Source organism: Onychomys torridus, chromosome 23 (genome assembly GCF_903995425.1).
Source record: "Onychomys torridus chromosome 23, mOncTor1.1, whole genome shotgun sequence".
NCBI classification, from domain to species: domain Eukaryota; kingdom Metazoa; phylum Chordata; class Mammalia; order Rodentia; family Cricetidae; genus Onychomys; species Onychomys torridus.
Genome location: NC_050465.1, coordinates 12,227,459 through 12,247,488, shown reverse-complemented (window position 1 = coordinate 12,247,488; position 20,030 = coordinate 12,227,459).

Below are 20,030 nucleotides of genomic sequence, written 5' to 3'. Positions count from 1 at the left end.
ATACTGTCTTCTGAGTAATATACAACTGTCATATACATGAACTAACAGTAGCTATTGTTACCTGTACAATACTGTTGCACAGTCAAGCTGGTTAAAAATTCCATTATGGAGTAAGTGGTGACTTGCAGGACTCCACCCCTAGCTGAAGGACCACTGTCAGTTGATGGTATGTGGAAGAAGGAGAGTCACTTTTCTTTGGAGAGATGGCAACTGGTAGGTTGCCCACTCTCCAGTGGTTGCCCCCAGACCCCTGTGAATGTGCTACCACTAATAGAACTCAATGGGACAAAATAAATACATGAAACAAACATGAAGTTGGAAGGGATATTCTGGAAGGGTGCTGGAGGAATTTGGATATGGAAAGTAAGAAGTTAATATTATTAAGATATATCACAAATATATGACATTTTCAAAAATATTATTATAAAGAAAACAAAACAAAGAGTACAAATTCTCTAAAATACCTGGTTAAGTGTGAAAGAAATATAATTAATAAAAATAAGGAAGAAGTAACTTATTTTTGTTTCTAAATAATATGATCTGACCTTGAAAAAATATGAAAAAAATGTTATGTAGAATTTTGGGACAATTAAATGATGCTGTAGAATCCAAAATCAAAATACAACTTCACAAGCTTTTCTACATTAGCAAAATAATACCAAAGAAAAATCATAGAAATTCATAAAATTACATGAAAATTAAGTTTGTAGGTATAAACTTGGCCAAATATCTAAAAGGTTTACTTAAACCTAGAAAACAAAAATGAAAGAAATTCAAGCTGACACAGAGTAGGAAAAATATTCTGTTTATAAATTGTGTTAATTAATATTAAAACACTTCTATTATCCAAAACAATCTATAAGATCTATGAAGTCCATTTCCAAATTTTAATGACATTTTATAGGAATAATAAAACACCCCAAAATTTGAATTGAATTATAAAGCATTCCGAGTAGATACTGGTCAAAAAGACATTGTTTGAAAGAGACAAAATAATAAGCATCCTAGTACATGGTTTCAAAGTTTAGAGTAATCACAAAATGCAGTGGACAGAGCAAAGGCAGACACATAGACTAACAGAGCGGCACACAAAGCCCACATGCGTTCTTGTGCTTCCAGTCAACTGAGCTGGAATTAGAACACCAGTAGAAACGTGAATGGTGATGTATTTCATGATATTGATCTGCACAGTAAGTTTTTTGGTTAAAACAACATAGACAGAAAGAATAAATATTTATTAATATAAATATTTATAGTATTAGATTCTAAAACTTCTATAGCGCACAGGAAACAATAAGAGTGTAAAAAAATGACAGAAGGGGACAATGAATACATTATGGGTTAATATGCAATTTTATACAACCTATAATAAATAAGAAATTCAAACCACTCAAATGGTAAAAATTAAATAACATTATTTTAAAATCTTTTTTTTTTTTAAGAAAATGCTTTGAGATGTTTGAGAAGTGTCTCAAGTTTGGTTACACTTGCTGCATTTAGTTCTTTTAACCAGAGGATCAGCATTTAGTTTCCAGAACCCACATCAAGCAGCTAACAACTCCATGAAACCCCAGCTCCAGAGAATCCAACAGTCTTTTTTGGTTTCTGTACAGACTCGAACAACATGTGCATTCACACACAGGTACACACACACACACACACACACACACACACACAGACACACACACACACACACACACACACACACACACACACAATTTAGTAATAGCCAATGGGTTTTTGTAAAAAGGTTAAAAATCAAGAAAATTCACATTAACTGGGTTACCAGTTCACACCTGCTAAAATGACTATTATGCAATCAAGAATATGTAACAAGTGTTAGCAAAAAATGTGGGGAAAAGAGCGAACTTGCACACTCTTGGCTGGTCTTTACTTTCACATTGGCATGATGGAAATCAGTATAAAAATCTCTCAAAGGGCCTGGAGTGGTGCCTCATTTGGGAGGCAGAGCTCGATGAGTTTAAGACCCGTAGGGTCTAAATAGTGAGTTCCAGGGATCCAGGGCTACATACTGAGACCTCATTCCAAATAATAAAAACAATACTATGTGATTGAAGATTACCATTGCAGGGTGTATATTTTCTGCAAATAAAGGCAGTTTAAGAGATAGCTGTATACTCATGCACACTGCAGCATGTTCCTAGTAGCCAAGAAGTGGAAGCAACTTAACTGTCCAGCAATAGAAAATAGATAGCAGATACACAGAATGTGACTAATGTGTGTGTGTGTGTGTGTGTGTGTGTGTGTGTGTGTGTACATGATCATGTGTACATGTACAATGGAATACTCTTTCAGGGGACCTAAAAATTAAGAAGTCTATTTTACACCATCATGAGTGATCATGTAAGGCATCTTTAAAAGTAAAATTGGCCAGGTACATGAATACAAATATAGTTTTACTTGTGGAATATAAATATAGAGGATTTAAACTTGTGTTAAGATTATTATGAAAACAAATAAATGAGAAAACATCAAGCAAGGAGACAAAACAAAGAAAAAATAAATAAAACGTATAGGAAAAGGATTGCTAATTTCCTCTTGGTAAGAATGTAAATTAGTACCAGCAATTTTGGAAATAGTGTGCAGTGTTCATTAATTTAAAACATTCAACTACAATGGGATCTAGAAATCCCACTTTCAGCTACATTATACAGCCAAAGAATTTGAAATTTAGATATTGAAGAGATACTCTCAGCTCAATGCTTTGTGTTGTACTATTCACAACACTGAAGTCATAGAAATCACTCAGATAGCCCTTATATAGGTTATTATTTAAAAGATGTTTGAAGTTGGTCATTTAAAGTAGAAATCACAGTGAGATGGGGGGAAATAATGAATGAAGCATCTTAGTTTCAAACAACATCTAAGAAGGCATAGCTTTCAATGCAACAATGACCAAAAAGTGATACTGTACTTAATTATAAAGTATAGATTTTACTAGGTATGGTGGCACATACCAGCAATCCTAGCATACAAGAACCTGAAATGGGAAGATTTCCACTAATTTTGGCCAGTTTGGTCTACATAGGCAGTTCTAGGTCATCTAGAACTAAATACAAGGAAGAATTACAGATACCAATTACATTTACAAAATAGATTTCTATATCCCTCTTTCTAACTGTATCTACAGGCAGTGTTTATTAGTGTAAACCATTGGGTTATTACTGTGGATATCGCTCTGTATAAATAAAATGCTGTTTGGCCAGTGGCCAGGCAGGAAGTATAGGCAGGACAAGAGAGAAGAGAATTTTGGGAAGTGGAAGGCTGGGGGGAGACACTGCCAGCCGGTACCATGACAAGCAACATGTAAAGACACCGGTAAGCCACAAGCCACGTGGCAAAGTATAGATTAATAGAAATGGGTTAATTTAAGATAGAAGAAGTAGATAACAAGAAGCCTGCCACAGCCATACAGTTTGTAAGCAATATAAGTTTCTTTGTGTTTACTTGGTTGGGTCTGAGCGTCTATGGGCCTGGCAGGTGAGAGAGATTTGTCCTGACTGTGGGCCAGGCAGGAAAATTCTAACTACAGGTTATAAAATGTTAAATAGAACTAAAACTTATTGCATTAACCACATATGTGTTTATCCTTTGAGAATGTCTTATTCAACATTGAGCAATACCATTTCCTCTTTAGTAATAAGAAGTATGGTTTGGAGAGCTATGTATATTAGTTTGCTATGAGACTGTGTCTCCTAATAATGTCAGAAGTTATACCCATAAATTCTCACTGACATGACTCCCTAAACATGAGATGAGCAAGAACATCAATAGGGATGCTAAATAGATGGAGAAAAGAAAATGAGGCCTCACCCCTACACAAAAAATGAGAGCCAAGTAAGAAATGCTGGGAATGTGAGAAATAGCCTTCCTAAAGAAGAACACAATAGTTGGTTATCCAAAGGTAAATTGTCAGCTCTGAAAACATACATACCAGTAACATTATACAGGCTGAGGAGTTTGTTTTTAGGAATGTACACACACACACACACACACACACACACACACACACACACACACACACATGCATGTAATAGTGAATGAAAACATCCAGAAGTTTGAAAGAGAACAAGAAGGGATTTATGGGAGGGTTTGGAATGAGGAAATAGAAGGAATAAATGATATTTATTATATTATAACCTAAAAATTAAGGAGGGATAGAATATTTACAAAGTCACCATCCCCATGAAGCGAGGGTAATCATGATATCACAGAAAGAATGGCAGAAACATTTTTTTTAGCCAATTTTTTTTTCCCTTTAGGTAAAATGGCTTGAAGCAAGGTGTTGCAGTACTCACCTCACATAGTCATTGCTTCACATGAAGAAACAGAGCATGTGTGTGTGTGATGCAGTTAATGATATAATGTCGTATGAGCAGAGTTTTCAGTCAGGATAGTGTCAGGACCAGAGACTACTAAGAGGATGTATGTGGACTCAGCATAAACTGACTACATGGTGAGAGATTTGAAAGAAACTATGCCTGCTAGCATTCAGATCTATTTAAATATGTTTTTATAATGATTAATTTAAAATGATTTGTACATGTTTTGAAATAGTAGGAGAACTGAATGTTAACTAGAGGATTTCAGTCTTAAGTAGACTTTATTAAATGAGTAAAATTGGTGCAGGACAGATATAAGGTTGACAACTTATTTATTTGTTTGTTTGTTTGTTTTTTGAGACAGGGTTTCTCTGCGTAGTTTTGTGCCTTTCCTGGAACTTGCTTTTTGGCTTCAAACTCATAGAGATCCACCTTCCTCTGCCTCCTGAGTGCTGGGATTAAAGGCGTGCACCACCACTGCCTGGCAAGGTTGACAATTTTAAATTTGCCTAGTGTATTTTTCAATTGTCTAAAATAATTAGTTTAAAATAACATACTGTGATTTGATTCAATAATTTTTAAATAATAAATGTGTATGACATTAGTTGATGATGAAAACTTTGTTGGAAATGCTGCTCTTCAGATAACACACGCTGAAGATGAGTAACACCTACACATCATTCAGCATTTGCATCTTAGAAAGCTGGGTAGGCTGTGATCAGAGCTCCACTGTAAGAACGGAAAGAAGAGTAACAAGGTTGGAGTGTAGGCCACTCCATTTTCTCTCTTCAGTGCTTAACCTATGACATGACAAGTTCCACCCAGCTATTTTCCCCAGAGTTTGAGAGGGGTTCCAGGCCCAGACTCTACTCCAGACAGTCAGATTTTCTAAGTTCCATCTTAGTATGATTACCTCTGATGTCCTCCCAGGACAAGAACACTCATTTCTGTAGGTCAGCAAATACTGAAAGTCCCCCATTTTCAGGAAATCCACTCTGCAGAAAATCACATTAAGAAGTTTTCTCAGTGGCTACTTCTTGTGTTGACAGCATTCTCCATGGATGCAAAGCCTTTCAGAGCATATCCGACATTTTTTTTTTTCGAGACATGGTTTCTCTGTAGCTTTGGAGCCTGTCCTGGACTAGCTCTGTAGACCAGGCTGGCCTCCAACTCACAGAGATCCACCAGCCTCTGCCTCCCAAGTGCTGGGATTACAGGTGTGCACCACCACCACCTGGCCCTGTTATCTTTTATTTAGCCTGGGTAGGTTCAAGCTGAGTGGGCTATTTTGGATGCTACTTAAAGCTTGCAATATTGTGTCTAACCCCTTCTTCTTAAAGGTTGGCGGTTAAAATCTCTATGTATACAGGTGAAAGCCTTTTAAAACAAATTTTATTCATTTATACTGTCATATTTTAAGAGAGATATGCATGTAACAGTGAATGAAAACATCCAGAAGTTTGAAAGAGAACAAGAAGGGATATATTGGAGGGTTTGGAATGAGGAAATAGAAGGGGTAAATGATATTTATTATATTATAACCTAAAAATTAAGGAAGGATAGAATATTTACAAAGTCAACATCCCCAAGAAGCAAGGGTATAGAACTGATGGAAATATATTTTCAGTGAGTCTAAGACATGAGTAAAAAGCTGTTGTCAAACTTACGTAACAGAAGTAACCCAGTTGAAAATTTGAAAAGTCAAGTGTCACAGCATATTATTATTATTATTTTTTTTTATCAACTGCTTTGAAACTTTAGTCTTCAAATTTTGGGGCAGTGGCTGTATGTAGTATCGTAAGTGAGAATAATCTATGTTAATTTTGGCACATGCCAAAGACATGTGTCTTCTGACAAATTTCAGTGATGTACTATTTTAAGCCTTGATGTTACATTTGTGTGTGTTTCTATCAACACTTGTCACTGTTAGTTGAGATGCTTGTTTATGTATCTACTTACAGAATTTAAATTACCAGTCTCCATAACCTCTCTCTGTCTCGTGTGTGTGTGTGTGTGTGTGTGTGTGTGTGTGTGTGTGTGTGTGTGTGCAGGAGTGTGTTTTCCCAGCTTTGGGAACAATCTAATCTACCTTTATTGTCATAGAATAATGATACTGTGGGACCAAATTTAACGTAAACACAACTGGAATGAAAACTAGAAGACTGTAAAACAAAATGAATGACTAGGATTGCCCCTCAGTTTTCACTTTGCAGATTCACCTGGTTCATCATTCTCACCTAGGCCATGTTGTTGTTCATGGCAGTTATTATGATACATTGGCCTCTGCTCACTGGCTATTACACAGAGAACAGAGAACTAATGTCACATGGCTTTAGATGTTTCTGTCTTAGGCTGATATGCTTGCAATGGCCTTTCATATAAGAAGGCATAAAAGAAAATGATGAGATCCAATTTTATGGTGTAATCCAAGAGAATGTTCAAATGACAAACAACTCAACAATGGAGACCACCCCATTTTTTCTATATCAATAAAAAGTTTTTATACCCCCAACCTAAGAATTTTTATAGATAAAATGTATCTATGACTCTAGATAATGTAGAGTCCTTGGAATAAGTAACTTTTAAATTATATTAGAGACATGATGTACTATTACTTTCAAATATGATTAAAGAAAAATAATTTATCTTGAATGTGTACAATTTAATTCTAAAAAGCAATAGTGGTAGTTGTTATATTTAATAAGGACCTACATTTATAGTTAGGATTTGACATTATGCAAGGTAAAAATAAGACATCAAATTAATTAAACAGCTGAAACTTAACATTTCTCCTTTTCCTATGACTTGTAGCTAAGGATATGCTATGGAGAAATAAAATGTTCCAACCCCAAAAGAATGATGTCATTTGTGACTGGCATTTGACCTGGTAAGCAGCTCAAAAAGAATCTGGAGGGCATTTCAGATTACTTCCAAGATTTTTCCGCAGTTTTTAAATAGAAAACTTCATACAAATAGATATTCTGATAAAAAGTGGGGCTTAAGTAAGTTTTATAGGAGTTGTAAAATATATTACCCGTGGTTATTTTTCTAATACTAATGAAAGCTCACAGCATGGTGTTCAAATGCGAGTTAGATGTCCCTAGATTTGAAATGATCCTTCTGTCTTCTGCCTCTTGAGCAGCTGATTATTTCCAGTAAGCTTCATTTTATAGTTTGATATTATCAGCCAAACACGGATGATACAAAGTTTCCACATAGCACTGCCACCACGCTTGCACAACTTCTGTCACCATCTTTGCCCTACACCAGGGTGGCACAACTGACGCAACACCTTATTACAGTCACTGAGAGTCCTCATTTTCACTATGCTTCAGGCTTGCTGTTGTGCCTTCTACAGATTTAGACAAATATGTGACGACATGTATTCAGCATTGTAGTCAGAAAATAATTTTACTTCCCTGAGAACACTTTGTGATCTAGCATTCTTTCCTCCTTCCCTTCCACTTCAATTTGCTAATCTCTTCTGTTTCTATAGTTTTGCTTTTTCTTAGATGTCTTATAGCTGGCATAATATATTATGGAGCCTATAGTTCACATTGCTTTCTTTCACGTAGTATTATGCATTATTTTGTTCTTTTGTATCTTTGAATGATTTAATACTGCATTTTTTGGACTCAATATTTTTATGCTTTCCTAACCCATGGAGAGTATTAGCCAAATACATCAATTTAAGTATGTCTTTGTTGATTCCAAGTTTTAGTAGCTATGAGAAATGCTAGTATGGACATTTATATGAAGGTTTCTGTATTGACACAAGTTGTCAATCAAGATGTAATCTACATTTGGCACTGTTTTCAGCCAAGAACTTGTGGCTAGACAGCCATAAGCCCTAGAGGAGAACCAATTACTATTATTTTGCTCAGTGGAAAAGGTGTTAAATTGACTTATAATTATAGTTATCATTTTACCCATAAACTAATGTGTCTCTCAACAACCATCATAAGTCTCTGCTGAGCAGTGGTGGTACATGCCTTTAATTGTAGCACTTGGGAGGCAGAGACAGGCGGATCTCTGTGAGTTCGAAGCCAGCCTGGTCTACAAAGTGAGTTTTAGGACAGCCAGGACTGTTACGCAGCAAAATCTTGTCTTCAAAAATAATTGCAGTAAGTGGGAATTAACACAAGAAACCCACAATTGTCAAAGTATAAAGAATAAGATACTGTATAATGTTCAGTCCTAAATGGAACCTATGTTTTGCTCCACCTCCTCTCTTAGCATGGGGATAATTGTGGGAAAGGAGCAAAAAGTGTGTAAGAGCCACGTTTTGTGGATGAAGGGCATGGGAAGGCTCTAATAGAAGGCCACATATTCAATGTTACATGAGCAGTACAAATTAGACTTGATGGCAGGGAACAGAACACAAAGTTGGGCTGTTAGGGGAAGAGGAAACAGATTTAGGAGAAGGTAGGGAGGTGTTAATATGATCAAAATATATTATCTCAAATTCATAGACTCTAGTGTGAGCCTACTACTATTATTTTGCTAAATAAAGGATATATCACACTGGCCTCGAATTTCATATCTCCACCCACCAATTAATGCACCTCTCAGACCACATAAGACAAGTTTCTTTGTGCAGTGGATTGTGAGTAACACAGAACATCAAAACTGGTAAACGTGCAGAGAATATGTGTCTGCAGAGTACTCTATAGCACACCTTCCCATACCTTAGGGACAATTAATCAAGTGAGGGAACAAATATTGTAAGAGCCAGTAGTTTGGGAGGACAGTAGTGAAACTGCCTTCTGGACAAAGTAGAATCACGGAACTCATTAACTCCTAGCATCTGTGGTTGCCTGCACAAAATCAAGTAGTCAGTATTCTAGCATGGGATGCAGAGAAGCTTATATATGCATACTGCCAACTGAAGAGCCATTGACAGTTGATGGCTGGTAAAGGAGCGTGAGTCAGTTTTCTTTTAAGGGTTTGGCCCTTGGTAGGTAGGTCAATTACCCTTCCCTTGATTGCCAAAGACCCGTGAATATATATGGGAAACACAAATTAGATTCAGAATTGTTTGGGCTCTCTTGGGTCTTTAGTGTTTTTATATCAAATTTTAAACCATTTTATTCTATATCTGCAAAGAATTGAATTGTATTTTTGGTGGGAATTTCACTGAATCTACAGATTGATTTTGGTAAGATGGCAGTTTTCACACTATTAATTTTGCCAATACATGGGAATTAGAGATCTTTCCATCCTTTGGTATCATCTTCAGTTTCCTTTTCCAATGTCTTAAAGATTTCAGAGTACAAGCCTTTCACATTCTTGGTCAAACTTAGCTTGAGCCAAGATACTTTCTTATTTTTGAGGCTATCTTAGATGGTGGTGTTTTCCTGATTTTTTTTTTTCCTTGTTGCGTGTGATAGCTATTGTTTATTTTGTTTCTTGCTACTTTGCTTTAATGTGTCTATCAGTTTCTGTTGGAGACTAATAACGTCTGCAGGTAAGAATAATGTCTTCCTTTCCTATTTATGTCCCTTTAATCTTCATCGGTTTTCTTCTTTTGCTCTAGTCAAGAGTTCTACCATTTTGTTGGACAGGAGTAAATAGAGTAGACATCTCTGACTTGATCCTGACTTTATTGATTGGAACTTTGAATTTTTTCTTCATTTAGCATGATGTGGGGTATGGGCTTGGGGTATACCATATTTATTATGTGAAATATATACTCTGTATTCCTAGATTCTCTACAACTTTTATCATAAATAGATGTTGACTCTTATCAAAAACACTTTCTACATAATCATGTAATTTCTGGTTTTGACTCTATCTGGTGGATAATGTTCAATGATTTACATGTATCGAAACATCTCTGCATCTCTAGAGTGAAGCCAACTTAATAATGATATATAATTTTTCTATATTTTATCAATTCCATCTTTAGTATCTTATTGAGAATTTTTGTATCTCTATCCATAAAGAATATTGGCCTATAATTTTCTTTTTTGTTGGGCCTTTTTCTGATTTTTGTATCAAAGTAATACTGGCATTATAAAAAGAATTTTGAAATGTTTCTTCATTTTTCATTTTATAGAATAATTTGAGGAATACTAGAGTTACTTCTTCATGAAAGTAAAGTAGAATTCTGCACTTAATATATTTGACTCTGGCATTTTGTTAATTGGTAGAGTTTTCATTACTGATTCCATCTCATTGGATATAGTAGGTTTATTTAAATTAATTACTTCATCATGATTTGGATTTGGTAGGTCTTATATATTTTGTAATTTATTAATTTCTTTTAGGTTTTTTTCTAATTTGTTACAATACTGGTTTAAAAAAATATTCTCATGATTCTCTGAATTCCCTCAGTATCTGTTGTAATGTTTCTTTTTAAAATCTAATTGTATCCATGGGGCCATTGGGTCCTCTCTCTCTCTCTATCTATCTCTCTCTCTCTCTTTCTCTCTCTCATTAATTTGGGAAAAGATTTGACAATAATATTATTTTTTTCCCAAAGAATTAATTCTCCATGTAATGAATTTTGGTGTTATTTTGTTTTGTTGCTGTAGTTTCTGTTTCATCAATTATATCCTTGATTTTAATTATTTCTACCTAAGGTCTGTTATTTTGTTTTTCCAAAGTCTTAAAGTTGTATCATTAAGTTATTAACTAGGAAGTTCAAATTTTTTATTAGTTCTTTGAGAGTTGTGTTCAATGTGTTTTGATTATATTTTCTTTCTTCTTCAGAACTCTTCCCAGATCTGCTCCCCTACCCCATTCACATTCCTTCAATGTGGCAGGGTTCCTGTGCTGTTGTTCCCTTTGGGAGAGAGGGCCAAGTAGGCTCAGAGTCAACAAGACAGACTCTGGGATGATGTTGACACAACAAGCTCAGTTTATTCAGGAAGAGGCAAGCCTTATATACCTTCCACCATACCCTGGAGGAAGGTCTGATGAATATGCATCAGCTGGTGTGACATGGCTGCCTCTCATTGGTTCAGGTCATCTCCAGATCATGTCTCAGCTGCTATTGCTAAGACCCTTAGGCAGACCCAGGTTGGCTCTCAGAAAGTCTCTTATTACTGGTTTGTGCCAGCTGGCCCTGAGGCCTGTTAGGAATGAGTCATCACACACTTCAAGGCCAATTTGTGCTACTGAAAAATTCTTGCATGTGTAGCCTTCCAGTGGAGAATATTTGACTTACTGGGAGTTACTGTTTTAGAGAAAACTGTTTCACCCTCCCTCCAGAACCAACAATTACTAATTTGACATAAGATCGTAATCCTAAAAACCCCTTTCTTTCCTCTTAAGACTGTCTTCATTGTGTCCCATAGATTGTGGTATTTAGTATTCAATTACATGTTGAAATAATATATGTGTAATATATATTATTATATGTTAAATAATATTATATATTCATATAGTAAATGAAATTATGTATAATAATATTAAAAATAATGTGGTGTTTTATTCAACTATAGGAATTTTTAAATTTTCTTTTTGATTTTTTTTTCTTGGCACAGTCCCATGATAATGTGTATTTTTCAAGTTTATATTGTTTTTAATATCTAGCTTTCGTCTGTTGGTGTCAGATAGAATGCATATATTTCCATTAACTTTTAAAACTGAAGAAGAAAAGAAAAATTATAATAAATGATTTCAAGAGTTTAAGTAACCATTACAGTAGGCGGGTAATAGATAGATATACAAATTCTTTAATTCACTCAAGCTCTACTATTGTATGCACCACTATGTATGTTGGTGTTATGAAATTTCTAATAATAAATATAGACCAAATAAGAGAATGCCAGTGTCTAAAAACTGAGGAAAAAAAAAACTTTTTGTTTATTTTTTTTAATTGCAGTTTAATTATATTTTTCCTTTCTGTCTACTTTCTCCAAGCCTCCCACATATCATTCCCTGCTTTTCTTCAAATTCATGGCCTTTTGTGTTATTGAATACATGTGAATGTTATTGCATGCATATATGTATTGGCATATATGAATATATATCCCAAAATATAACTGGTTGACTCCATATACTGTTCCTCGAATGTATGTTTTCAGGGTTGACAGTTTGACAATGGATAACCAATTGGTATGTGCTACCCTGGAGAGGATCGTCTCTCCCACTCTCAGCTTTATTCATTGCCTATAATTCTTTGGTAGTTTTGAGGTTTGTGTGTGTGTGTGTGTGTGTGTGTGTGTGTGTGTGTGTGTGGTTTGGCATGCTTTTTGGTGTCATCCTTGTTCAGCTCATGTTTAACTGGTCACTTTGGTTAGATTTAATGAGCACAGCTTCTGACATCCCTAGAAAACATAATCTCACAGCCAAGTCCCTTATCCTCTGGCTCTTGCAATCTTTCCTCCACCTCTTCTGCTATGTTCCCTGAGTCTCAGGTGTGTGAGTGTTTTGTAGATATATCCACTGAGACTGGGCTCCACAGTTCATAATTTTCATTGGTTATGAATTTTCTGTAGCATTCTTTGCATGTTGCATAGAGAAGTTTCCTTGATGAGGGGTGAAGCTATACTTACTTGTGGGTATAGGAACAAGTGTTTATAGATTGTTGTTTGGGATTATGCTGTTAGTAAATTAGTGGTTTATAGATTCTCCTTTAATAAGCATGATTTTTACTAGCCCTAGGTGGTGAGCCAGGTTACCCAAAATGGCAAATTGGTTTTTTTTGTTTTTGTTTTTGTTTTTTTCTTCAACTCAACATAAGCTAAAATTATCTGAAAGGAAGGAACTTCATTTGAGAAAGTGCCTTAATATATTCCAGCTGTATGGCATTTTTTAAAATTAGTGACTAACAGGGAAGGGCCCAGCCCATTGTAAGTGAGCCATCCATGGGCTAATGGTCCTAGATTCTTTTTTTTTTTTTTTTTTTTTTTTAAAGCAGTCTGAGTAAGCCATGATGAACAAGCCAGTTAGCATCACCCCTCCATGGCCTCTGCATAAGCTCCTGCCTCCAGGTTCCTGCTCTGAGTTCCTGTCCTCACTGCTCTTGATGATGAACTATTATATGGAGCTATAAATGAAATAAACATGTTTCTACCCAAGTTGATTTTGATCATGGTGTTTCATCAAGGCTATAATAAACCTAACTAAGACATGGAACTAGGCATGGTAGCCCTTTTATTGAGTTGGTTTTACATCTAATTTAGAGGGCTGTTGGTTAACACCAAAGTATGTGTGCCACTACTACATCTGTATGTATTATGGCATGATGATTATTTATGAAAGTACGATGTATGGGTAATATTTTTAGTTGCTTTCCTCCTTTAGAAGCTTTCAAGGAGCCTTCTGTTGTGTGAAAGCTAGTCCTCAGGGAGGAAGCATTCAGGTCAGTTCCACCCTGGGGTTGTTATGCTCTGCTTTTTCAGCAATATGGTCTTAACTTCTATTTCTGAAGGAGAGCAGAGAGCAATACCAACAGTGTGAATGCTTTGGGAATTAGATAGACCAACAAATCAAAAGAGGGTTTATGTCTGGTATTGGGGTTTTTGTTTGGTGTCTTTGGCTCTTGGAAGGAGCATCATTAACCTAGATAACAGCAATTCATTAAAACTGAATATGTACATTTATATACCAATTGTTATTTCATTCCCCTCTCTCCTTATCCCATATTTATCTTTCTATCCCTTCCCTAAGGAGCCCCCTTTTCAAATTTTCAATATTAGATCACGTGTATGCCCTTTTGTCATCCTCTCATTATGTTTAAAAAACAAAAATTTAACATACTTATGTTAGAGAGATGTATATTCTATTTTATTTGCAAAGTATGCTACTTTATAAGCAACTTTCCTTCCAAAGCATCAGGATGATGGATAGTAAAATCTCAACACTAAATAATTGATTATAATATGCTTTATACTAACACACCAGTCGTCTTCTGAGGTATAATTTTCCAGACAATGTTAGATGACAATTGCAGGAAGTAATGTTGTATGCATTACTTTGTAAGATAAGATTACCATGAACCTGTCATCTGTTTAGGAGCAAAAGCAACTAAAGAGGTCTTCCAAGACATGTCAAGACAGCTTGCAGATGTATAGAGACATCTGACACTTGAATTGAAACTGAAGATTTTCCATGGTGAGAAGAGAAGTGAGCAACAACATCTAGAGTAAGTGATATCTGGTTAGATGCAATTTAAAATATGTTACTTTCTCTGGAGCTGTAAATGAATCTTTCTCTCAATATGTGTTTGATATCCCCCACCAATAAACCAAATTATTGCACCTACACTGAAAAGTAACAACATTTTAAAATAAAAGGATACCACTTTTCTATAACTTATAACAGAGAAATAAGTCTTTGCTAAGGGCCAATGAAACAAATAGTATATATAAACAAGCAAGAGATAATTTGAAATATTATTTAGTCCTCTTTTAGAATAGCCTTGAGACAATATTCTAATATAATGTAACAACACGCTGAATCCTTGAAATATTATAAATATATCTCTATTAAATAAAACATAAATCATGTTTAATTTGTACAAAATATGAAATAATGCTTTTTCTATCAGAATATAAACTAAATATTTATGTATGTTAAACTGGATTTTTTTATATATTGTTTCTGATAAAGAAACACAAATATTAAGTACATGGTCGATTGATCTTTACAGTTGTATTAACTGAAATGTCTATGAAAGTTTATCATTTTTTCAAAGAATATCATTATGAAGCAATTATTAACAAAGTTTTGAGAAAATGTATTTCCATGTGTATGAGTAATAAGCAATGTGTGGATTGGAGGAAACACAGAACCAGGACAAATATCTGACTTCTGTTTCGCTGGAGATTCCAGTGCATTTATTAACATCAAATACTGTTGTTTGACTTTTCTGGGGACTGCCAGCTCAAAAAAAAAAATGATGTGGAGACTTCTTATTAATTATGAAAGCCGAGTCTTTAGCTTAGGCTTGTCCCCAACTAGCTCTTATTAAACTTTTTCTATTAATCTACATTCTGCCTCATGGTCTTTTGTTTTACTTCTCCCCCATTCTGTATGTCCAACTTGGTGTCCTACTGGAATCTCCACGTACCTCGATTCAGCTTCTCTTTTTCTCTCTCCCCCAAAATCCTGCCTATCCTCTCCTGCCTAACTATTGGCCATTCTTCTCTTTATTAAACCAATCAAAAGGCACCTTAGCAAAGATACCTCTTCACAGTGCACAAAAAGATTATCCCACAACAAAATAGTATCAATATTTTGAATCAGAGTTGAATTTGCTTTTTAAAATTCTATGACTAGAAAAAGTACATATTAAAATCTGATAACAGTCGTCTTGGAACTCTCATCCAATAACTGATGGAAGTGGATGCAGAGATCCTCAGCGAGGCCCCAGGTGGAGCTCCAGGTGTCCAAGTGTCGAGAAAGAAGAGGGTCTGCAAGAGCGTGAATTGTTGAATCCAAGATTGCAAAAAGCACAGGGACAAATAGCCAATAGAATGGAAGCACATGAATTATGAACCAAAGGCTGTGGAGCCCCCAGCTGGAGCAGGCCCTCTGGATAAGTGAGACCATTGAATAGCTTGAACTGTTTGGGAGGCACCCAGGCTGTGGGATGGGGACCTGTCCTTAAGTGCATGAGCTGGCTGTTTGAAACCTTGGGCTTACACAGGGACACTTTGCTCAGTCTGGAAGGAGGTGACAGGACCTGCCTGTACTGAATCCACCAGGTTTAAATGAATCCCCAGGGGTGCCTTGATCCTGGAGGACATGGGAATGGAGGGGAGGGGCTGGGGGGAAGGTGGGGATGGGAGCGGGAGGAGGGAGGACAGGGGAACCCATGGCTGATGTATAAAATTTAAAACACATAATAATAAAGAAAAAAATTACTTATTAAAAAATCTGAAATATTCTTTTAAAAACTATTTAATGAAATGAGATGGGTCATTGCATGTCTGCTTTATTAAACACATATATTTTGGCTACTTTGGGTTATAGCTCTTTTGAATTTTATGGCCTAAATAAAAAGTTGTCTTTTAAACAATTGCATAAACATAAAATTACTGTCATAAAAATAGATTTTTCTGTAGTGAACAAGGGCAAAATCATTTCATTGCTAACAAAAGACCTATGAAATGATATAATTGTCATATGTATTATCAAGTCTAAATACACTAAAATATCAACTGTAAAACAAAACTGAATGTTTGTCTTCTGACAATATTGTTTTTTACAGAAAATAAAGCAAAATTCCTAAGAATTTATGTGTCTATACTTTGAGCTGTTTGAATCATTTACATTATGCAAATCATATTCTCTATGATTAAGAAATAGAAATTAACTTCAGATACCTGCTTTACTAGAATACATAAAAAGATGATTTTTAAATCAACATTGTACATACCCATATGATGCAAAATAATTCATTTATAAGCATAAAGAAATTCAACCCAAATTTCTACTATCAGAACTTTATTAAAACTCCTTCACTTCATGCTGTTTTATGCACTTTTGCTATCAATCTATCAGGAAATAACTCATATATATGATAAGCACAAGTGAGTTCATGGACATGGATATTTTTTTTCTTCGTAAGCATGTTATTATGTGAGGATTTTTGGGAAAACATGTGTCACAAAGGAATAATGATGTCCTAAGCCAACCTGATGTGATTGTGACTCTCCTACTGAAAGACCCCCACCAAGTCCCAGACACAGTTCCCCCCCAAACCCAAAAGAGCTGAGAGAAGAGATAGCTTAAAATAAACAGAACTGAATCAGTTCCCCTTCCCTGGAGAGGGTGAAGTCAGGTGTTCTCAAAAGAACAAAGCCAGGATGTCTGGTGGTGACAGATTAACCACAAATTGCCCCTCTCTGGAGATAACATGACCTGACCCTGGAGATGGGCTGTAAAACTCCTGACAGGGCAAACAGATAAATTGAAATAAGACAAAGTCCAGGCCCAGGAAAAACTGGACCAATCAAGGATGTACCTATACTAACCCTCTCCCTCCTAAGGAATTTTGTGTTTTTTGCCTGTAAAAACTAACTTCCCCCCCCAAAAGAGGAACTTTCCTCCCTGCCTTGTGGTGTTGGGCATGGTGGACGAGAGTTTCCTGCTAGCTTGAACTATGCACATTGGATCTAATAAACCTTGCTTTTGTATTCTGGACAATCTTCAGTCTCCGGTGGTCTGTTTGGGGGTCCTATTCTGGGCAGAACACTACTAAGCACAATTTTAGAAAGTGAGGGGCTGGAGAGACTCAGTGATTAAGAGCACCAACTTAGTTCTGAGTTCAATTCCCAGCTACCACATGGTGGCTCACAACCACTTGTAATGAGATCTGGTGCCCTCTTCTGGCCTGCAGGGACACATGCAGGCAGAACAGTGCATACATAATTAAAAAGAAAGAAAGAAATAGAAAGTGAGAAGTTAGAACTATGATCACTAATAATTTAATATTAAATATTATTAATATTATCATAAATATTTTCATGTAACAAATGAGGATATATTTTGGATTAGTTTTCACAATTCCCTGGAAATTTTAAAGTAGACAATCAGGCTCTCAAAGCATGTTGAGTTATGGAGAAATACCTGGGGTAGTATGGTTAGGCTTACATTTACTTGCTGTCTCTTTTACTTCCAAGTTCCTTGAAATTAGAAAGAGTTTTGGAGTTATCCTGAACAATCTTTAGTATCTTTTCCCTTAAAATTGTTTAGCTTAATTGTGATATGATTGAATACACACACACACACACACACACACACACACACACACACACACATGTATATATAATTCCCAGGGTCCAAGGGGCTTAGCTATGTCAGGCGTGGGATCTGAGGGAAGAAAAATCTACATATACTGTGTTTTTATGTCTGTTGATTTTATTCCTCTAAGACAAAATTCTATTAGTTCAGCTATAGCTCCACTGGGCATTCAAGGCAGGAACAACTCTAGACATACCAAGCTCTATATCAGTCTACTTTATTTCTCTGGGATGAAATCCTGTCTCCATAACTGCAATTCCATCTAGCTCCCTAGCTCATAATCCTGCTAAGGACTAACTCCTATGCATTCAGCCTCATCTTCATCCTCTATACCCTCTTTCTCTATCTCTGCTACTCTCTACTCCTGGCACTCAGAAAACTCTACTGGAGATCTGCTTACCCTCTATGGAACCTCTGTCATCCTCTCCTCTCTCACCATGCTGTTCTGTCCCTGTCTATAGAATATACCTGCCTTTTCTTTCCCTGGGCCCCTCCTTCCCTGCCTCCTCAAGGCAAGGGGATGGTCTGAGCTTCATTAGCACAGGAAACAAAGCTATGCCACTCCAGCCAGCTTGTCTCCTAAACTCAGCAGGGCAGTTAGTAACTTTGTAGGCTCAGCAGGTCAGGGGAGCTGAGTTGTTTACCAGTAGGTCTGGGCACACAAGGATTTCATAGCAGAAGACAGCGGGAATATTAAAGGCTGAGTAACACCAAATATTAATAATAAATGGCTTTGCCTTTTGGCAGACCCTTGGCCAGTCAAAGTTCAGCTTTAATACACAGCTGAATCTGATAGGGATTCACAATATGCCCCCATGGTTGCATATGCCCAGTGGTCCTAGACACTTCCGCCTAGCCATTTCCAGGTCAAAATAGCCCTATCAGGGTTAAAACGTCTCGTGTGACCAGGACCCCGTGGCTTTGCATGGTTGTGTAAAGCGCGAAGAGCAACCATGTGATCTACGTGCATGTGAGGAATAGCCACATGGGCCTGTGTGTGCAGGCACGGCCCAACCTTTATAAGCTGGCACCATGTTCCCAACTCCATCTTTTTTCATGTGTGTTTTCTGCAGGCCTGTTAGGTCTGTCTCTCTTTCCTATCTTAATAAAACTCTTGTTAGTGGATTCTGTCATGTTTCATGACCTTTCCTCCCAGGGTAAGAGTGCTGCCAAACAACTAACAGAATCTCTATGATATATCCTTGTGGCCCGCAAGATATATATATATACACATATGTGTGTGTGTGTGTGTCTTTGTGCATAAGGCCATGATTTGATACATGTTTCTTATGAAGTAGGAGACCTGCTTAACATATCCATTACCTCACATTTATTATTATTATTATTATTATTATTATTATTATTATCTGTGTGTGTTATGTGTGTTAAGAACTATTAACATTTACTCTGCTCACAAATTTGAGGCACGCAATTAGTAGTGGTGGTCATGGTGTCTCTTTGCAAAAATAAAATAGGAACTAAGACAGAAATTGTTATCAAGAACTATGGTATTAGTGTGACAGGCCTCTCTATACTGTCATTTGAAGGAATATAGAAGACTTTTGGACTTTGGAGTAGAACAGCATTTGAATGCTGTAAGCAGGCCTCAACAGACTATCCTTGTAGAACTTGGAGAAACTGTTGTGCTGAGAACAGAGTGGACTACTGATGCTTGGCTCAAAAAGTTTCACAGGGGAAGAATATTAGCAAGTGGCTAAGAAACCATTCTTCTGAAATACTGGCGAAGAATCTGGCTGCTTTTTGCTCTTGTCCCAAGAATCTTTCTGAGGCCAAATTGAAAGTTTTTAGACTAATGTTGGCAGTGGAGAGTTCAAGAAAACCTAATATTGACTATGTCAATATTTTTAGTGATCACTCTTTATGCAGACCTAAAACCAGAAGGGCAACTGGCTAAAAAAAAAAAAAAAAAAGAAACACACAGTTTGCAGAAAAAAAGGGCCCCAGGGAAGTTAATGTTGGACCCAC